The sequence below is a fragment of the Trachypithecus francoisi genome, unplaced genomic scaffold, assembly GCF_009764315.1.
Source record: "Trachypithecus francoisi isolate TF-2019V2 unplaced genomic scaffold, Tfra_2.0 Lachesis_group15, whole genome shotgun sequence".
NCBI lineage: Eukaryota > Metazoa > Chordata > Mammalia > Primates > Cercopithecidae > Trachypithecus > Trachypithecus francoisi.
In genome coordinates, this window is record NW_022681460.1 from 82,135,092 (window position 1) to 82,156,269 (window position 21,178).

At 42.1% G+C, this 21,178-nt stretch overlaps 1 long non-coding RNA gene across 1 annotated transcript in view; it reads left to right on the top strand.

The window, feature by feature from the left end:
* Nucleotides 1-451: 451 nt before the first annotated feature.
* LOC117097496 overlaps nucleotides 452-21,178 on the top strand; it is a 90,604-nt gene continuing 69,877 nt past the window's right edge. The window contains exons 1-4 of the long non-coding RNA XR_004442959.1: nucleotides 452-544; nucleotides 826-947; nucleotides 2,629-2,699; nucleotides 11,906-11,961. This is a non-coding gene — a long non-coding RNA (uncharacterized LOC117097496). The remainder of the gene's footprint in view (nucleotides 545-825; nucleotides 948-2,628; nucleotides 2,700-11,905; nucleotides 11,962-21,178) is intronic.

Here is a 21,178-nt window from a genome sequence, read left to right on the forward strand (position 1 = left end):
CTGTCTGACATGTCTGGTTATGTTTTTTAAAGACTTGTTTGAAAACTCATTAAACCTGGTGTGTGTGTGTGTGTGTGTGTGTGTGTGTGTGTGTGTGATGTGTGATGTGTGTATTTGATTGCATTGTTTTTTGGTACAGGAACTATAAGTACTTGGGGAACCAAATTTGTTATATTTTATGACTATTAAGTAAAACATTAGACCCATCTATTTATTAATTTAATACGTTCAGTAAGGAAATATTTATGAAGTGCTTTCATGAGTCAGGCACTGCGCTGGGTGCTGCAAATTCAGTAAAGACCAAAAGCCCTGTGGTCATTGTTCTCATGGGGCTCCCAGACTAGCACAGGAGCAAGTATGAATCTAAATAACCACACACGTGACCGGTGTAATTATGCATGCTACTAAGCGGTGTGACAAAGGCTAGGGTCCTTCGCGTGTGTTTAATAAGGCGTCTGCAACCAGCCTGGGCCTCAGTGAAAGCATCCCTGAGGAGGTGGTATCTGAGTTGCTATCTGAAGAGGAAGAAGAGCACCAGACTGAGGTAAATGCACTTGAGAAGATTCTGATTGCAGGGAGGACGCTCGACAAGACCTGGTTTCAGGGAAAACACTGCACTTTGAAAGTCCTAGGAGGCCGGGGTAGCTGGAGAGGAAAGCATGGAGGGAGACTGGTGCGCAGTGAAGCCAGAGAGGCAAATGCAAGCCGAGTCCTGCAGGGCGACGTATCCCATGGAAAGAATTTGGTCTTCATTGGAAGAGCAATTGGAAAGTCTATTAAGGGCTCAATGCAGAGGGATAACGTGATCTAATTTACACTTTTCAGGAAATCACTTTCACTGCAGTCTGGAAAATGGAGGGCAGGAGAGGCTACAGCCCTGGGGAAGGGGTGGTGATGAGTCAGCTATGAACCAGCCTCTCTGCCATGCACCGGGAATGTGCCAGGAGGTGAGTGGAATGTTCTCTTGGCCTCTTCAAGATCGTGAGCTGTGAAGAGCAGGACTAGTAAACAGATGATGATACAATGTGATGAGCTTCATATTAAAAGTGAGTAAGACACATTATGTTGTGAGCACAGTAGAGAAGGCAATTAATTTTGATTTGGAGGATCAGAGGAGGTTGTCTGAGAAGGTATCATCTGACCTAGGCTTTTAGGAATGAGTAAGAACCAAAGAAGAGATTCAAAATTATCCCAATGAAAGGAATAGCAAGAATAAATTTCAAAGTAAGTTTGAAATGCCTTGAGCTTCAGGGAATGGTCAGTCATCTGATGTGGCTGCCTCACTGCCGGTCCACCTTCCCTCCAGCCCAGATCACATGCTTCCAGATTATGGCCTCTAGTACCTTGACTTGAATAATTATTTTATCATATCAGGGCCAAGAATTCCTCAAACTCTCCAGCCTCTGACTGTGTCTTACTTCCTTTGTAACCTTAGTTGCCCAAATTAAATCCCATGAGTCATCATTAACATCATTTTCTGGTAAAGACCCTTAATGTCCCCACCCTTCTCTAACTTTATCTTAAAGACTCAATAACCTTCAACTCTGATTTGCTGCAGCCCTGTCTACTCTGCCTTATGCTTGAGCAGCTGCCTTTGGTTGGACAGGGGGACATATCCACGTGCTCTGGTCTTATTTGGGACCACTAGATGCAAGGGAGCTCTCAGGTCAGCCAGGCCATCCTACAACACTTTCCTAGTGCATTCACTCCCCCATGCTCCTAAACCATTCTATACCTTCTGCTCTCTCCTCAAAACACCAAGATCTGCATCCTCACTCCCAGATGACAACTTAGCCTCTGAGGTCAATGAGTAAATAGAAGCAGCCGCAAGAGACTCTGCACTCTCTCACACTGCATCTTTCCACAAGCCTGCATCTGAGCCCATAGACTCTACGTTCCTTCCCACTGCTATGCATGAGCTCTCCCCGCTCCTATCAAAATCCATCTCCTTTACCTGTGCCTATTGTCTTTCCCATCTTCAAGGACATGGCTCCAGTAGTTTTTTTTCTGGTCCTTTCCTCCATCGTTAATTTCCCCCTCTATGAAATCATTTCCATCAACCTGAAATATATTGCAATATCTCCTATCTTTAAAAAAGTCAACTCTCTCTTGACCCCACATACCTAGAGACGTCCTTATTACCTTACTCCCAGTTATAGCAAAACTTCACTAAAGATGTGTCTTTGTCAGTTTTAGTTGAGCTTATTTCCATTCTTTCTCAAACCTATTCAAATCAGTTATTTCCCCTAATCACTTCCCTGAAATTTTTCTTGTCACTAACCAAGACCTGTACGTTGTTAAATCCTATAGGAAATCCAATCTTCATTTTACTTACCTATTAACAATATTTGATATAATTGATCATTCTCCTTCCTTGAAACACTTTATTGCCTTCGGAGACCAAAATTCTCCGAATATTTCTTCTTTTTCATGGGTTGCTCTTCCTCAGTCTCCTTTGCTCCATCCTCTTCTCACCAACCTCCAAATGATGACAGAGGACCTCATGGTTTAGTCCCTGGACCTGTCCTTTCTGTATGTGGATTTATTTCTTAGATGATCTTACGTAGTCTCATGGATTCGAATATCATAATACACTGATTACTTCCTTTTCCCTCCTTTCTTTTCTAGCCTGGATCTCTTCACTGAAGTCTAGGCTCAAAAATCTGCCTATCTGATGTTTCCATTTGGATCTCTGAAAGGTACCTCAAACTTAGAACTGCTTATCATTACCTTCAAGCCTGTTCCTCACATTTTCCTACCCTCACATCCAATCCATCACCAAATCCTGTCATCTTCATACTCAGTAAATGCCCCAAATCTGACCATTTTTGTCATCTCTATTGCCAACACCCTAGTCCAAGCCACTAGTTCCACTTTATGGATTATTATATCAGCTTCTTAACTACTTCCACTCTTGCGTCTCCACCTCTGCACAGCATAGTGTCAACTCAATATCAACAGTAATCTTTTTTTTTTTTTTTTTTTTTTTGAGACAGAGTCTTACTCTGTCGCCAGGCTGGAGTGCAGTGGCGCGATATCAGCTCACTGCAACCTCCGCCTCCTGGGTTCAAATGATTCTCCCGCCTCAGGCTCCCAAGTAGCTGGGACTACAGGTGCACGCCACCATGCCCAGCTAATCTTTTTGCATTTTCAGTAGAGACAGAGTTTCACCATGTTGGCCAGGATGGTCTCGATTTGCTGACCTCATGATCTTCCCACCTTGACCTCCCAAAGTGCTGGGATTACAGGCGTGAGCCACCTTGCACAGCTTATCAACAGTAATCTTCTTATGATGTAAATAGGAATATGTTGTCATTCTTCTGCTCAAAATCCCCTACCAACGTTCCATCTCATTCAGAATAACATCCAAAGATCTTACATTGGCTTAGAAGGCACTGGGAGATGAGACCCCTGTTTTCTCTCTGACCTCATCTCCTACCAGCCACCTCATTGTTCACTGCATTCCAGGCATCCTGGCCTCTTCGATGTTCCTTAGACATAGCAGGCATGCTCCCTTGTCAGAACCCATAGGCTTACTGTTCCTTCTTTCTGCAAAGTTTTACCCAAGAGTTTTCAGCTGGCCTGCTTCCTCACTTCCTTCCAGTCTCTGCTCATATCAATGGATTGGTGAGGTCTTCTTTGACCACTTTGTTTAGATTAGCAGCTCTCCCCACCCATCAGATTTGTTATTACTCATCTATGCGTTATTTTTCTCCATAGTGCCTATGGGTATGTGATATACTATATTAGTTGGGTTAGTGGTAGAACCTGCAAACATCAGCTCCAACATTTCTGCAGTTGAATACATTGTAGGTATTTTACATGCTTCCTTACAGTTCAATGCTAATGTTCCTATTTGGGGTTGGTATTCCTTCCCCTGGGATTCAGACACTCGGATCCTTCCATCTTGAGGCTCTGCCTTCAGGGCTTCAGAGTCCTCTGTGTCTAGCAGAAACCAAGGAAAGAATAGTAAGTGGAGGAGGCACATCAAACTCTTAAAAAACCCTGTCCTGTAAGTGATACATATCAATTCTACTCACATTGCATTGGTAAGAATTTGTCATGTGGACACAACTGGTTGCAGTGGAAGCTGGAAAATGAAGTCCCTGTCTGGGCCACTGCCTCCCAGGAACAACTCCACTCTGGAAATTTGTTGCACAGAAGGTCATCCCTGCCATACACACTATGCCTTTACTTGTCTAGTAACAGTGTTCCTTCGTTAGAATGTAAATTCTGTGGAGAAGTGATCTGTTTCCATCCCTCTTACAACTCTAGGGCATAGAACAGCTTCTAGTGCATAGTAGGTATCCAGTGATTATTTGCTTCTATTTTTATTTTTTTTAAGGTTCCTAGTCTGGAGGAGGGGAGGAGTTATAGTAGTATGGGAACTGAGGCTGAAAAGATAGAGTCAGGTGGTAAAAGGTGTGTGTACTTGCAGCCATCATGAATATGGGCTATCCTAATGCATAAATGTGCCCAGATCACAGGCAAATTGGACTAGAACCAAAGCATTTGGCCACATTTCCTTTTCCATAAAACCATTTGGACAATAGTTACACAACAGGAATTTCTCTATTGCCATCCTGTGGCTTTGTAGATAAGCAGCAGTGGATCAGCCAGGACCAAAAAATGTAATTCTGTTTGATTTAACTGCACTTGTATACACATGGCCTATGTTCCTCCATGGGAAAGTTTTACTATGTTCAGTGAACTGTGTATTAAATCTGTGGCATAATTCCACATTATTTCTTTGGCTTTTTCCTCTTCATGTTCTCCTAATTTAGGGTTGTGCTGTTATTAAAGAAGTAAGTGTCAAACATGAAATACTATCAGTGCACTTTGGGTTCCAGTTGTATGTCTTAGTCCATTTAGTGTTGCTATAATAGAATACTCAAACCTGGGTATTTTATAAAGAAAAGAGGATTATTTGGTTCGTGTTTCTGCAGGCTAGGAAATTCAAGAAGCATGGAGCTGGCATCTGCTGGGCTTCTGGTGAGGGCTTTTGTGCTTCGTCATAACATGGTGGGAGGTCAAAGAAGAAGCAGATATCAGTGAAGAGGCAGGACCAGAGGGGCATCCTGGCTTTATAACAACCCTCTCTTGTAGGAACATTCCCATGAGAACTAATCCAGTTTTGTGAGACTGAGAACTCACTTGCTACCATGAGAACAGCACCAAGCCATTCATGAGGGATCTGCCCCCGTGACCCAAACACTTCCTATGAGGCCCCACCTCCCAACTCTGCCATGTTGGGGATCAAATTTCAACATCAGTTTGGGTAGAGTCAAACTTAACCATAGCATAGTGTAATGGAGATAATGTCAGACTTCAAGCCAAGCTCTAAGGTTCCGATACAACCTTCTCCAGCACATTTGAGATCAAACACTGAATTGCATGGACTGTGTTTTTTATTTAGAAATACATGTTAGTTTCTTTTAAAATACAGCTTGACTATTATATATCAAACTGAGAGAAGACACACATGTATATGTTGACATAATCTTTGTGTACTTGAAGATTTGTTGTTGTTGTTGTTTTTTGTTTTGTTTTTGAGACAGGGGCCCACTCTGTTGCCCAGACTGGAATGTGGTGGTATGAACATAGCTCACTGCAGTCTCGACTTCCCAGGCTTAAGCAATCCTACTGACTCAGCCTCCTGAGTAGCTGGCACCACAGGCAAACACCAACACAACTGGCTAATTTTTAAATATTTTTGTAGAGATGGGGTCTCCTCATGTTGCCTAGGCTGGACTCAAGCAATCCTCTTGCCTTGGCCACCCGAAGTGTAGGATTACAGGCGCCAACCACCATGCCTGGCCTGCAGGTATTTTTTGTTGGTCACATAGCTTATCATTCCATCATAAAAATCACCCCTGAGATGTGTCCCCAAAACAGGTTATATAATGTCAATGATCAAAATATGCATAAAATGTTGGCTTTACAAAGCCTTTTATTAAACATTGGAAAGTATGCTTATCATTTGGAGAGAAATCAGTCCAAAGACCTTGTCAAGCAAAACAGTGGGCATGTGTTTGCAAGGAGGCCATACAGAGCTATCTGAGAGACAGAACTTGGCAGATGCCTCACAAACGCCTCATGCTCTTACCCAGAAGTGTTTTTATTTGGAAGACCAAGTTATGTTAGGGTCAATTTGCTAATTAAATAATTTGCATCTCTAGGCAACGTTGTTTTGGAAGCGTCTCCATGACTTTGGGATCCATCATACAATGTTTACCATATAGTTGAGACGTATCTACTTCTATACCTCAGATTAGGAGATGGGAACAAACAGGAAGCACCCTCATCTCAGAAGCCTGGGAATTCCAGGACATAACATCGGAGGAGGTGGAATCAAGTTTGATTCTGGTTTTCTATATTATGCAACTCCCTTGATCACAATTGGAGACATACAAATGATGTATTTATACTAAATAGTAGGTAGGAAAAAGCTAAGGGTAGGACGTGTGAGGATTCTCTTCCATGCTTTTCTTTCTTTTGCTAGTATTTCTTCAGAACACCAAAAAAAATTTGCATTGAGCAAGCTGTTTCTCTGAGTTAATTGACTGTAGAGATGCTTGCAACTCCTAAACCCTATTACTATCACAATTGCCTTTCAGAAACCTGTTGATAAATGAACTTATTTGTTCTTTTTTTTTTTTTCCTCTAACAGAAATGGTAACTAGTAATCTGATCATCTGTGGGGAGGTGTTTCCTATCTGTGTCCATTTTCTGGGGTTGGTGTAACAAAGTACCTTGAGCTGGGTCATTTAAAGAATGGAAATATATTATCTCTCATTTCTGGAGGTTAGAAGTCTGAGCTCATGGTGTCAGCAGGTTTGGTTCCTTCTGAGGGCTGTGAGGAAGAATCTTTTCCATATCTCTCCCCTAGTTTCTGGTGGTTTGCTGGTAATCTTGGCATTAATTGACTTGTAGACAGAGATCCACCCCTACCTCTGTCTTCATCTTCACATGGTGTTCTCCCTGGGTGTATCTGTGTCCAAATCTCCTCTTTTTATAAGAACACTAGTCATATTTGGTTAGGGGCCCACCCTATTCCAGTATGATCTCATGTTAAGTAAGTACATCTGCAACAACCCTACTTCCAAATAAGGCCACATTTTGAGATACTGGAGGCAAGGATGTCAACACATGAATTTTGTGGGGATACAGTTCAGCCCCTAACACTGTCCATCCAGAGCTCCCAGAGAAGGAACAGGAGGGAGGGAAATCTAACAAGTGACATTTACATTCTCAGTGTTGTATATCTAAATCCAGTTTGTTTTTTCCGGGTAGTTCATTTTCACCTAAGAAGGTGAAAGAGGACATTTCAAGTTTCCTTTCCCTGTTGAACTTGGTTTCTACTTTCATCTAAGGGGGATAAAACATATCTACCCCGCATTCTGCCCAGCAGGTGTATATCTAGTTGAAACGAAATAAAGGATGTCGCAATACATTGAAAAAATAGACTGCATTGGTGGTGTCGATTTTTCATCACTGTTTTCGTAAGTGTCAATGGTTACCTAAGTGGTGGATTATGAACATTGCCTTGAGAGCTCTGTATTTATAAAGACTCCTGGGCCCCTCCCCAGAGATTCTGATTCAGCAGGTTTGAAATAGAGCCTAGGGAATCTCTTTATAAATGTTCTCCAGATCATTCTGGTGATTAGCCAGGTTTGGAATTACTGGTCTTGGACAATTTCTTAAGAGTGAGCACTGTCAGTAATGTCTACTTAACTAGATTACTCACGTGACAGGAAAAATATTGATTAGTGGTTTCAATAATGGCATCATCAATTTGTTTTAGAAAGGCAATATTCATTTAGGGTGAAAGTTCTAGTTTGGGTGTTTCTGGATTTGAATCCTGATGTGATATATGATATATAATGCTCTATATTCATTTAATAAATGTAAATTGGGGCAAGTAACTTCTCTGATACTCAGTTTCATTATCTGTAAAGTGAGGACAATAATGCCTACCTCACAGGGCTGTTGAGAGAATTAAATTGGATAGTTTATGAAAAATCACTGGAACTCAACAAGTCTTCATTAAAAGATCATTTTTTTCCCTTATTCATCTAACACTTTGATTTATTTTGAGTCACTATCTCTAAATTTTTGGTAGTGGGAGACAGTTAAAATTGATTAATAGAACTGCACACAACATACTAATCTAAAAGGATAAAATCTTGGATTGAAAGGTTGAAATGAGGAATTTTGATTGCTAGATATTTTCAGAGTACACCAGGTCCTAATAGTGCTATATTAATGTTATGGAAAAGTGAAAATGTTGGCAGCAAATCCTGAATTCTAAAGAGGTGAGTGAGCTAAGGAAAATCCAGTATGATGAATGACCCATTAACTTATAAGAGGCTTGGGTACATGCTGCAGGGCAGGTCAGAACTGAAAGCACTGGACCATAGTGTGGTTAAGCATTAAACTTTGAGCAGGGTCCAGCAGCGGTCCCCATAGCATACCTGTGGAACGGTTTAAGTAAGCATCGAGCTTTTTTTCTTTTTCTTTTTTTGAGACGGATTCTCGCTCTGTCACCCAGGCTGGAGTGCAGTGACATGATCTCGGCTCACTGCAACCTCTGTCTCCTGGGTTCAAGTGATTCTCCTGTCTCAGCCTCCTGAGTAGCTGGGACTACAGGCATGTGCCACCATGCCCGGCGAATTTTATTTTTGTTTATTTTTTTTGTATTTTTAGTAGAGACGGGGTTTCACCGTGTTAGGCAGGATGGTCTCGTTTTCCGGACCTCATAATCTGCCCACCTCAGCCTCCCAAAATGCTGGGATTACAGGCGTGAGCCACCGTGTCTGGCCAGCATCTAGCTTTTAATAAGTCACTATTAAGGAATGACTGGGCTTTGGTCTTTTCCTCTTTAGAATCTTCATGTTACTTATCCTCCAACAATGCCACTGGTGTACCAAGAGTTTTCAAAGTTGGAAAGAAAATAGTGGAAAACAAGAGAATTGTGAAGTTTATTTTGCAATTGGTTGGGTCTTGACAGAGCCATCAACTTTTTAATTCCTGAATCTATTCTTCTGTTTCCAAATCAGTTCAGGCACACTTTAGGATGTCCAATCTGAAATTCTAAGAGAATCTATTTTATTTCAATTTCCTTCTATGCACATTAAAGACAGATGTTAGCACCTGTTTCAATTCCAAAACTTCTCTTCAGAAGATTTTTCTGCCTCTTGAGGTATTTTACAGTTTTGCATAAGCAAACAGGAAGCCTACTCACTATATGGACTAACAAACTATTTTATTATTGATCATGAATTAATTATATTTTGGTGGGAAAACCTCAAATACTGTAGAAACTTCCATTTTTATTGAATGGTTCTAGTGTGTATTTCAGAAGTTATTGCTCCATCTTCTTATGTGTGATCATTAATAAGAGATATGGCTGGGCACGGTGGCTCACACCTGTAATCCCAGCACTTTGGGAGGCCGAGACAGGTGGATCACAAGGTCAGGAGATCGAGACCATCCTGGCTAACACAGTGAAACCCCATCTCTACTAAAAATACAAAAAATTAGCCGGGCGTGGTGGCAGCGCCTGTAGTCCCAGCTACTCGAGAGACTGAGGCAGGAGAATTGTGTGCCCGGGAAGCGGAGCGGAGCTTGTAGTGAGCCAAGATCGTGCCACTGCACTCCAGCCTGGGTGACAGAGCGAGACTCTGTCTCCGAAAAGAAAAAAGAAAAAAAAAAAAAAAAAAGGCAGGCGAGGGGCAGGTGTGGCAGCACTATGTTGATGAATATTAAATGTGTAGTCAGGTTTTTCTCCATCTATAGACAGTCTATGATAGCCTTTCATTCCCACTGGCAGAAAACAAGTAAGGGATAAGTTTTGTAAAGGAAATGCATAAGTAAATAAATAAAACCAAAGAGAAGGGGACCTTTTGTTTTCAGGCAGATGATCTTTGTAAGAAGACTCTGAAGTGAAACAATATTTTCCTCTCTAAACCCTTGGGGCCAAGATAAGTAGCACCTCATGATGTGTTTCCAGACAACACTTAATCTAAGAGCTATTGTGGTAGAGTCTAGCGGGTTGTTGGGATTTAGAATCTGGAGAAGGCATGGATTAGTTACTGACATCAATGAAGACTAGAAGACTGGAATTGTCAAGCCAGGAGGTAACACTCTATATGAGACAATTTTTGAGATCATCATATGGTATCTGTGCATTTCAACCAGAATGTTTGGAGTATTACCAACAAAGTAGAGAGGGTTGATAACCGAAGAACTTGATCCTCTGGGGTCAAGGGTGGGGCTCCTTGATTGATCAGGGGGCCCCACCTCTCTCTTTAGATGAGATGCAGCCAAAGTCAATGCTCCTCAGAGAAGAAAGAGAGCATGAGAGAGCCTGAGTCCATCATAGAGCAATAACATCAGTGTTGAGCTGAACTGTTGACCTGGTTAGCGGCCAGAATAGCAGAAGCAGAGAGCTTTTACGGTCAGGCTCAGACATGGAAAATGGGGAAACTGAGACGCTTGCACTTACCCACATTCCAAAGATTGATGGCATAGGTTGGGGAAGAAGAAAATAATGTCTACAAACAGGTCCCAGAATTTTGTTTTTAGATACTCACTGGCTTAGTTAGCAACATCAGGGCTTAATTTTCTTGATTTCAGAAAAATGGAATTACTGATTAAACAAGACCATGGTTGTCCTACCACTTGAAGTGAGCAAATACTGGGAATGCTGCAAATGCACCTCTTCTGCAAGGCATATTGGTACCTTGGGTGCCTTTTGCTCAGATATCTGCTATAAAATGCCTGTGAATGTCTGTGAAATTGCACGGTGGCTGGTGAGGGGGAGAGACTTTCTATAACTTCTTGGCTTTATGTGTGGACATAATAACTCTTAGATTAAATGTTGTCTGGAAAATCATCTCATTATTCCCAAGCAAAATATGTTTTCTGCTGAGACAGTTAATTGCTTCACTGTTGAACGATTTCATTCGTTCAACCAATAACTGGGCACTCACTATCTAGCACGCACAGTACTTTTCATGTCCATGCAGATTGCATTTACACTGATAGTTGTCCTGTGAATGGACATTTAGTACCATTTAGACAGGGATAGAATGCAAATATGGGGCACATTACAGATGAAGCTGCTGCTTCTTAGGATGAAGGATTCCTAGAGATGTAATAACATCAATTATTTCTATGAAAAACCACAACATAAAAGACTGACTTCCATCAACGTGATTTGAAGAAAGAGATTTATTTATAGGTTACCAGGGCTCATGCCCTGGCTGGACGATTCATCTTTTCACAAAGAAATTCCCAGGAGAATCTGCCTGATTTCTAGTCTCTTCATGTTCACAATGGGAGGATCCGTCTAACTTTATATTTACTTTGTAAACGTCTTTCAACCACGCATAGCTTTTCTAGAGCATAGACCTCAAAATACTTCTCATGCCTCCAATGCAACATTAGACTAAAAGAAAACTTGAGAGCTATATTAAGGAGAAATAAATAATTATTTAAGTTCTAGTTTTTTTGGTGGGGGGAGGGGGAAGTAGCAACTTGCTTTTATTTTTGAGATGGAGTCTCGCTCTGTCACCCAGGCTGGAGTGCAGTGGCATGATCTCAGCTCACTGCAACCTCCACCTCCTGGGTTCAAGCGAATCTCCTGCCCCAGCCTCCCAAGTAGCTGGGATTACAGACACACACCACCATGTCCAGCTAATTTTTATGTTTTTAGTGGAGACAGGATTTCATCATGTTGGCCAGGCTGGTCTCAAACCCCTGGCCTCAAGTGATCCACTTGCCTCGCCCTCCCAAAATGTTGGGATTACAGGTGTGAGCCACCGTGCCCAGCTCCCTATGAAGTCTTTTAATCCTTGTAACAACCCTCTGAGATTAGTAATATTGCTTTCTTATTTTACAGATGAGGAAATAGAGGTGCAGAGGCCAGGGAAAAAGGTCAAGATCACAATGCTAATAGTAAGTGCAAATCTGGGGTATGAACTTGTACAACATGGATTCAGAATGGGTGCTTGTATCTACTACTCTAGGCAAGGAGAAACAACAAGAGCAAAGTAGGTGGTTATTATGTGCGAATTCTCCTCCTAACTTCGCATCTTAATTTATTTCCAGTCACTATATCTGCCTTGTTGAAAATGAGAGAAAGTTAAAATATGAGAACTAAAATGACACCCGGTGTTCTGTTCTTCGGTCAAGGGCTCTGGTGTGTGAGTGTGTAAGGGGTTGGAGGAGGGAGCGGGCAGAGGCAGAAATGGGAAGCTTTTTAGGCCAGATGCCAGCTCCAGAATGTGATCATATAAATGTGAACCCTGTACATTTAATAAATAACAGTCCTGGTTCTTAGCTCATTGACTTATCTCCAATGTGCCTCAGACTTTACCCTGGTATCGGCAGTGGGGGTCAAGGCAGGGGGAGGGATACAAGACGAAAGACAACTGATATCTGGATGGATTCAGATCAGATACCTTCGAGAACAGAGATGTGGAAAATCTAGGTGGAATGGCAGAACTAAAGAATGATTTTTTGTTTTTCCCCCACATTCAGAGGAGTTGGAACATTGGGCAGGGGAATGTCTCTGGCATTAGAAAAAGAGAGAGCAGGGAGTTGGGGTTTGTTTGGAGACAGGTTTGCCTTCTCAACCTGCTAAAGGCCAAAAGGATCATAGCCAGAAATGCTTGCCCCCAACCCCTCCCCCAGCAGAAAGCTTTTTGAGCTTTGCTATAGAAAGAAGGGGAGGAAAGCCAAGAAAAAGCCTCCTTTTGGTGAGGCATTTTTCTTGGCTCTCTGAAATATCCATGCCAGTTGGTAGGTATGTGAGCTCCTGGTCTGTGCATCTACTACATTAATGCCTTTAAAGTCACCGCCTTCAGAGGCTTCATTGCCTTGCCTAAGTTAGCAGGGCTGGACGTTTACATTCAGGGCTCTGAATGAAAATGAAAGCATTGGCTGTGTTACATTTATTTATTTGTTTGTTTGTCTTGCTCTGTTGCCCAGGCTGGAGTGCAATGGCATGATTTTGGCTCACTGCAACCTCCACCTCCTGGGTTCAAGTGATTCTCCTGCCTCAGCCTCCCAAGTAGCTGGGATTACAGGCATGTGCCACCACAGCCGGCTAATTTTGTATTTTTAGTAGAGACGTGGTTTCACCATGCTGGTCATGCTGGTCCCAAACTCCCGACCTCAGGTGATCCGCCCACCTTGGCCTCCCAAAATGCTCGGATTACAGGCGTGAGCCACCATGCCTGGCCTATTTATTTATTTTTTTTGAGACCGGGTGTTTCTCTGTTGTCCAGGCTAGAGTGCAGTGGCATGAACCCAGCTCACTGCAGCCTCAACCTCCTGGCCTCAAGGGATTCTCCTGCCTTAGCTTCCCGAGTAGCTGGGACTACAGGCATGCACCACCATGCCTGGCTAATTTTTTTAATTGTAATGTAGAAATGGGGTCTCACTTTGTTACCCAGGCTGGTCTCAAACTCCTGGGCTAAGGCCATCCTCCCTCCTTGGCCTCCCAAAATGTTGGGATTACAGGCATGAGCCACTGTACCTGGCCCAGCTGTGTTACCTTTTGTTACCTGTACATACACAGGCCTCCAAGAGAGAACCTCTATATATCTGCATCTCACCTTTATTCCTGCAAAAAGGAAATTTTCATTGCCTGGAAGGACCTACATGGAACTTACGAGAGACTGGCCTCAAGTCTGACAAGCAGGCCCCTGAACAAGCTTCATATCATTGAGTGAAGAAAAAAGTCAGCTGTTTGTTTTATTCCTTCATTAATATCCGCAAAGTTTGCATTTAGCCATTCAGGTTTTAAATAAATATACCCAGTGATGGACATTTACGTCAGTCACTTAAATTTTCCTCCGAGTATCTCAAGCCTGTGAAAGGGGCCAGAATGAAAGACAACTGTTTATCAAGGTCTTTCGTCTCCGATTGTCTCAGACAGTCTCTGATCTGAGATTTACTGTGATACGAAAAACTAACTCACAGTCATCTGGGGGTGCCATGCCTCACTTTAAGAGAAAGGAGATGTCTCGATATCCTGACTTCGTGATCCACCCACCTTGGACTCCCAAAGTGCTGGGATTGCAGGCGTGAGCTCTGTCTCTACTAAAAATACAAAAAGTTAGCCTGGCGTGGTGGCGGGCACCTGTAGTCCCAGCTACTCGGGAGGCTGAGTCAGGAGAATGGTGTGAACCCGAGAGGCAGAGCTTGCAGTGAGCTGAGATAGTGCCACTGCAGTCCAGCTTGGGTGACAGAGCGAGATTCCGTCTCAAAAAATAAATAAATAAATAAATAAATAAATAAATAAAAAGAAGAGAAAGGAGATGTTAGAGCATTTCCAATAGACATCTTTGCTTTAAAGGTATCCAGGACAGGTCTGTTCTAAATAAAGCTTCTCTTTTGCCTTTAGAGATCATTTGCATGTACTTTTTCATAAACCAGTTTACTGTGTGCTGCTTAGACTCTAGAACTTCTGAGAAGAAAGAGACTACAAAAACTCTTTGGTGAATTCTAAGGGCACCCTTGTTGGGGGCCTTGTGGCTTAGTAGTAAAATCCCCATTATCCTGCCCTCCTTCCTGGCTAGATATTTCCATCCTGACAGAGGCTTCTGAGAGCCTAGAGCAGGTGAAGTGGGGAGGTGCAGCTGGAGAACTGGGGTAGTAGTGCAAAGAGCCAGCCCGGCCATGGGCTTTGGCTGTCCTGAGGACTGAGCCTGCATCTAGCACAAGCTAGATTTGTAGCCTTGGGTAACTTTTCAACCCTATGAGTCTAGGTTACCTCATGTGGAAAGTAGACCTGGTCACACACACTTCACATGGTTGTGGTCAAAAGTCAACTTCCCTCTCCCTCTCAGTCCCTGGTTTTGCTTGGATAACCCCTCCCCAGCCTGTCTTCCTCTGCTGAAATGTCACTTCTTCCAGAAGCCCTTTCTATCTGGCTGAGCATCTCTCCTCCTAAGGGCCCCAGCTTGACTTTCTCCTGTCATAGCTCCTTTCAGGCTATATTATATTATGTCTCTTGCCCATTAAACTCTGTGAAGACAGGAAACAGGTATGTCTTGTTTACAGTTCCTGGCATTGTTGGCTCTTGCTATTTGTAGAATGGAGTTGAATGGACGCACATGAAATAACCTAACAAACGTGTGGCCTATGGTGGTGATCCCTCTCCTATCCTATCCTATCCTTAAAGTTGTATCTCTTTAACAGGTTACAACTCTAGGCAGATGATTAAAACTGTAGTAGTCACTTGCTCACACAGCTGGATTTCTCTTCTGACCAAATCAGTACCTAAAGCTAGAACTTTTTGGTTTCTCTGTCTCTGTAAGCTCCTGTCTGTATAAAATTCCTTTCTGTTTGCATCATACAGCTTGGTTTTGGAGGTTTTCTGAAACTTTCTTGAAAACTGACCATTTGGGCCAGGCATGGTGGCTTACACCTGTAATCCCAGCACTGTGGGAGGCTGAAGCAGGCGGATCACCTGAGGTCAGGAGTTCGAGACCAGCCTGGCCAATGTAGTGAAACCCCATCTCTACTAAAAATGCAAACATTAGCTGGGCATGGTGGCGGATGCCTATAATCCCAACTACTTGGGAGGCTGAATCACTTGAACCCAGGAGGTGGAGGTTGCAGTGAGCTGAGATTATATTATTGCACTCCAGCCTGGGAGAAAAGAGTGGAACTCCGTTTCAAAACAAACAAAGAAAAACCTGACCATCTGATGTGCTCCTCTGAGAGTGCTCGTCTTAGGAACCAAGAAGGAGCTGGTTGTTTGGAGATAAGAACCTGGATAAGTCCGTCACAGTGATGGGGAGAGGAGAAGAGAGGAGCAGGGCAGGGGCTGGGGGAGACACCATGCAGAGGGGAGGGGAAGATATTTGGCATGAGGGATACTGACCTGGCACTCCCCATACATGTTTGACAAGTGGAAATACTGAAAATAAGATGATATGTGCTGGTTCATCACAGCTGTTTTCTTCTGAATAAAATGGGTGAGGACTAGGAAGAGGTAAAATAGAAGAGTTGTTGTCACAGGGAAGTGAAAACTATTGCTCTACCACCATCTGGCCTTAAAACCATATGGGACCTGTGCTGGAATAACAGTGCTGCTTATTTTTGCCATACTGCTTGGCCTCACCTGGGCCTGCCCATTCTTGTCACCTGCTTCCCATGGCTGCAAAACTTGGCTGGGTTGGAAGAATTTAGAGTCAGTTCTATTGTCCATTCTAAAGTTATACTGATCTTGTTTAACAGTAATGATTACCTTCATGGTTAGCTATCACTGAGAGATGAAAATTCAAGTAATTCTCAGGCTAGTATGGTAATCCCTACCTTTCACTATGGATTACTGGAAAAATTCGGTGAGGAAAGGTAAAGGGAAAAATGTAGATAAGTCAAAATGCTCTCAGAGGATGGAAAATGAAGGAGTTTCCCTATCGCTACAATTAATAAACACCAACTACACTAAGATCTACGTGTTATGAAATGGTAGAAGTTGAGAAGCAACTTTCAGGATTCAGTGACCTGGATTTAAGTGAGCGCTGGCTGAGGGTTGGGTGGTGCGTACTCAGCTGTTGACTGCGTATGAGCAAAGTGGCTTCATTTGGCAACGTGCCCCTTCACTCCCTGATATAAAAGCATAAAGGAAATAGCTCTCCTTAGCTTTCTTCACTCATGTTTCCCATATGCTTGTTTCTATCTCTGTTTTTGGTTGTTGTCTCACCAGTTTTACATGTACTGCTGAGTTAACTGATTTTCTTATATTTATTTGTGTATTCCAAGGACTGTGGCCACCCCCATCCCAATATTCATTGTTATTGTCTCACCTTCACTGACTCAGCACAATTCCCTCCACTGTACTGGTTGAGATGTCTCCTTTAGAGGCTTGCTTCTCTGTGCTTAAGGCATTACATCTGGTGTAATACTTCCAGTGACCAACACCTTTAGCTCATCTCACTCATTGTCACCATAAATGAGCATGTTGGATAACCCAGGTCTGCATCCAGAGAGAAAGGGAGGGGACGAAGGGAAAGGGGAAGGTGATCTGAGACCCTGGAATTCTTCATATGACAGGTGCAGTGCAGAGTGGGAAGCACATGGTGTGCTCAGCGTAAGAACTGGGTGCCAGAGGTGGCCTGAAGCTTGGCCAGAGAGTACTGAGTGGGGAAATGCAGGCCAGCCTAGCAGGAAATGACTCTGCCTTCCTGTCACCCCTGTGGACGGCCCTTCTCCTTTGGATTGGGAAGGGTTAAATGAACATTGCTTGTCTGACGACCTAGCTGCATTGTTTATCCTCCTGTGTTGAGAAAAATGTTCTTATGCCTTTGATCACCTCATCTTTTTCAAAAAACACTACTTAAAATGTTGAAGAGGTGTCTTCAGTTGAAAGGGATTCTGATTTATTTGTACTTGAAAAAGAATCCAAAGGGGAACAATGTCAAGGTTCCCTGTGTAGAGATGAAGGCAGGAAACAGGAAAATATGATGGATGTCTTCTAAAGGAGTATCCCATGTTATCCTGCAGCTCTCCACAATTCTGGCTGTAAGGGGATAGATAATGAGGAGAGAGAAGATTTAAGAAGATGAGAAAAAAAAGATCAGAGGGAAAAGTCCATGGCATACACCAGGGTGCGCACAATCCCAGAACAAAATGCAATTCTCCCAATATTGGATATGATTTCATTGAGAGGCCTAATGTCCCTTAATGTAGCTCCTGTAAGTTTGCATCCTAGACAACTACCTTGTTGTCATTTCTTAGTGTTATGGGCTAAGGAATGACAGCATTCTGCATTCCTTAGCATCATACAATGGTTTGTTCATATTCATTGTTTACCAATTAGTGGTAAATGCACTAATTGCTTATGAAATCAAAGCACACCTTTCTAACTACAATATGCTAACCAATATAAAGAATATAATTAAAAGAGTTTAAAATATAAATGAGAATTAGGTTCAAATCTCTCTCAGTTTCTACCATTTGGATTAAGGGGGAGGCAGACATCATGAAGCTTGTTATTGTATTCCCCAGGTTAAATTTTCATTTCTTCAGTCAACAAATATTTATTATGTGGGTAAGGACTTGGCACAGTACAAGGCACAGCGGTGTGCAAGCTGGACCCTTTGCTCACCCTTTTGTCACATATGTCCTGTTGGATGAGACAGACATTGATTAAATAATCACACAACTCTATGATTACAAATGGGAGAATGAGCTATGAAGGGAAGGGCTATCCATTCATTTACTTCCCTACAGAAAAAGGTGCTGATGTTTCAGCAATGCCAGCCCTGAATGGAACAGGCTGGGCTCTGAGGAGACCTACATCTAATGGTTACTCTTTCTGCTGCAAAGTTGGAAAGAGAGAAACGAGGATGAACTGAATTGCTGAAGACTTGATTGAACAGTAAGAATTTTGTTACACTCAGGGCAATATTCTTTTAGCTAATAAAGCCGCTATTGGAATAAAGAAGTATTCCTCTTCTTGGGTCGCTGAGTGTTCAAGTTAAACTGACATTACTTTGGCTGCAAATCTATCAGGTTGAGGCATTTTTAAGATCCATCCTTGCAGAAAAATTAGCTTTACAAAGGCTCCACAGAATTTCAGATGATATTAAACTGCTTTCCATTCATTAAGTATAATATTTAATGCATTGAAATGAACACTGGTGATAAAAATTTAATTAAGATGATAATTAGTGTCACAGCCAAAATAAAAATATATAATTAACATTAAAGTGACTATAAACACATATTTTGACACTTCAGTGGGATTTTAAAAAATGTCTTCAATAAATTCTCAGGAAATTAGATTTCCAAATTTATGGCAAAATGATACTTTTTATTTTTTGAGATGGAGTCTCCCTCTGTGGCCTAGGCTGGAGTGCAATGGTGTGATCTCGGCTCACTGCAACCTCTGTCACCTGGGTTCAAGCAATTCTGCTCCGGCCTCCCAAGTAGTTGGGATTACAGGTGCCTGTCACCACACCTGGCTAATTTTTGTAGTTTTAGTAGAGACAGGGTTTCCTCATGTTGGCCACGCTGGTCTTGAACTCCTGACCTCAAGTGAGCTACTCACCTCAGCCTCCCAAAGTGCTGGGATTGGCCTTGCAAAATGATACATTGTAAGTATATATAATTGATGAAATATTTTGTTAAGTGCCAGACTTTATACAGTAACTTTACTATAAATTGAAGTGGCCATCTGGAATTTTTCATACTTAAAACAAATACCAGAAAGTTAATTTGAAGACTGAAATCTATTACTTCCCTTAGTATCATATTCTCATAGAATTTTAGAAATTTAAATTTGTTATGTCTGTATTTATAATTAATTGTTACCCCATGTCAGTTTTCCTATTTGGACTGTTAAAACTTTCTCTTTCTCCTGATGTAAGACCCCCACACCCACCACCTCTTCACTGTTTACCATCCCCTTTTGGGACTTCATGCACTCATCTGAATAACTTGATTTCAAAGGGCTGCAAAGTATTAATGCAGTAAAGGAATTTTGTAATTTATTCCAGTGACAGAGCCTTTACAGATATTTCTGTCTGTAAGAGGCATTAGTTTAGCGCTCAAATGAGGACTTAAGTCATAGCCACACACATCAGACTGGGCTCATTGAGTAACGTCTCATGGTTCTGTTTTAATAACTTCTTAGCCTTAGTAGATTTATGCTGCCAGGCTGACATTTTATTTATAGCCCGAATCATTTACACTAAGCCAGAAGGTCTGGACATTCTCAGGAGGCCATCAGTCACTCTAGTGACTAGGGCAAGTTTGACAATGTCTGTCATCTTTCACATTATCCAATCTCCAGTCTGTATATAAAGAAAGGAACGACTTTGTAAAAGATGAAAGGCGAAGGTGGCTTCCAATCATGTAAGTAAGAGAAGGTTATAAGGATTTGGCCTTAAGATGGGATCCAGTTTCTTTAGTCACAGACCATGCCTATGAAGTTTGTTTCTGTTGCAGTTTGACAGTGTTAGATAAGCTGTCAACATTAGGCCTTTTCTTCTCGAAGAGTTTGTACATGCTTACCAGCAAGTCCTGGGTTCTAGAATTCTGGGTCCATCTACTCCCTTCCCGTGCCAATTCCCAGCTTTGGAAATACGTACACCTATACTCATCACCAAATATGAAATTGAATCAGAGGAATGAATTGAATTGACAGAAAATATAGATATATTGTTTCTATTTTATTTTATTTTATTTTATTTTTTATTTTATGAGACAGTGTCTGGCTCTGTTGCCCAGGTTGGAGTGCAGTGGCAGAGTCTCATCTCACTGCAACCTCTGCCTCCCAGGTGATCCTCCTGCCTCAGTCTCCTGAGTAGCTGGGACTATACGCAGGTGCCACCATGTCCAGCTAAGTTTTGTATTTTTGCGGGGGGGTAGAGTTGGGGTTTTGCCATGTTGCCCAGACTGGTCTTGAACTCCTGGGCTCAAGCAATCAGCCTGTCTCAGCCTCCCAAAGTAGTGGGATTACAGGTGTCAGCCACTGCCCCTAGTTATTTATTTCTATTTTTTATTTGTAGTAGTGCTTTTGTCTATTATTGAAAGAAGCCACAAGAAATAGCCAATTAAGAGCCCTCCGCCACTAATATTAGGGGGTAGTCATGTATCATAATCCTCAGCATCAGATGAATAAATACTGAAAATATTTTGCTTTCTTTGGGAAACCAGGGCTTTTCTTCTGATGAACAATGTGGCAAAACAATGACATTGACAATATTTCCATTTTTACTTTGGGTCACAAGGAACTCAGACAATTTGCGAACCAACCTTTGTTATCTCTGGGCCTTTTGGCTTATGAGGTGGAGTCCTATTTTTTCCCCCTCTGATTCTAACAATATGGTCTGATTTATATCTTTCTTGGTGTTTATTTTTATTTTACTCTTTTATGTATATATTGCTTTTAAAGTCACCTCAGAACCTTTGTGATTTAAGAAAGATTATCAATCAATCAATAAGTAAGGATAGGAGTTTCCAATCATTCTCGTAAGTACCATTTTCTGACACCATTTCTTTTTTTAATGTATCTATTTATGGGGTACATGTGCAATTTTGTTACATTTATAGATTGTGTAGTGGTCAAGTCGGGGCTTTGAAGATATTAGGCTGGGCGCAGTGGTTCACACCTGTAATTCCAGCACTTTGGGAGGTCAAGGAGGGTGGA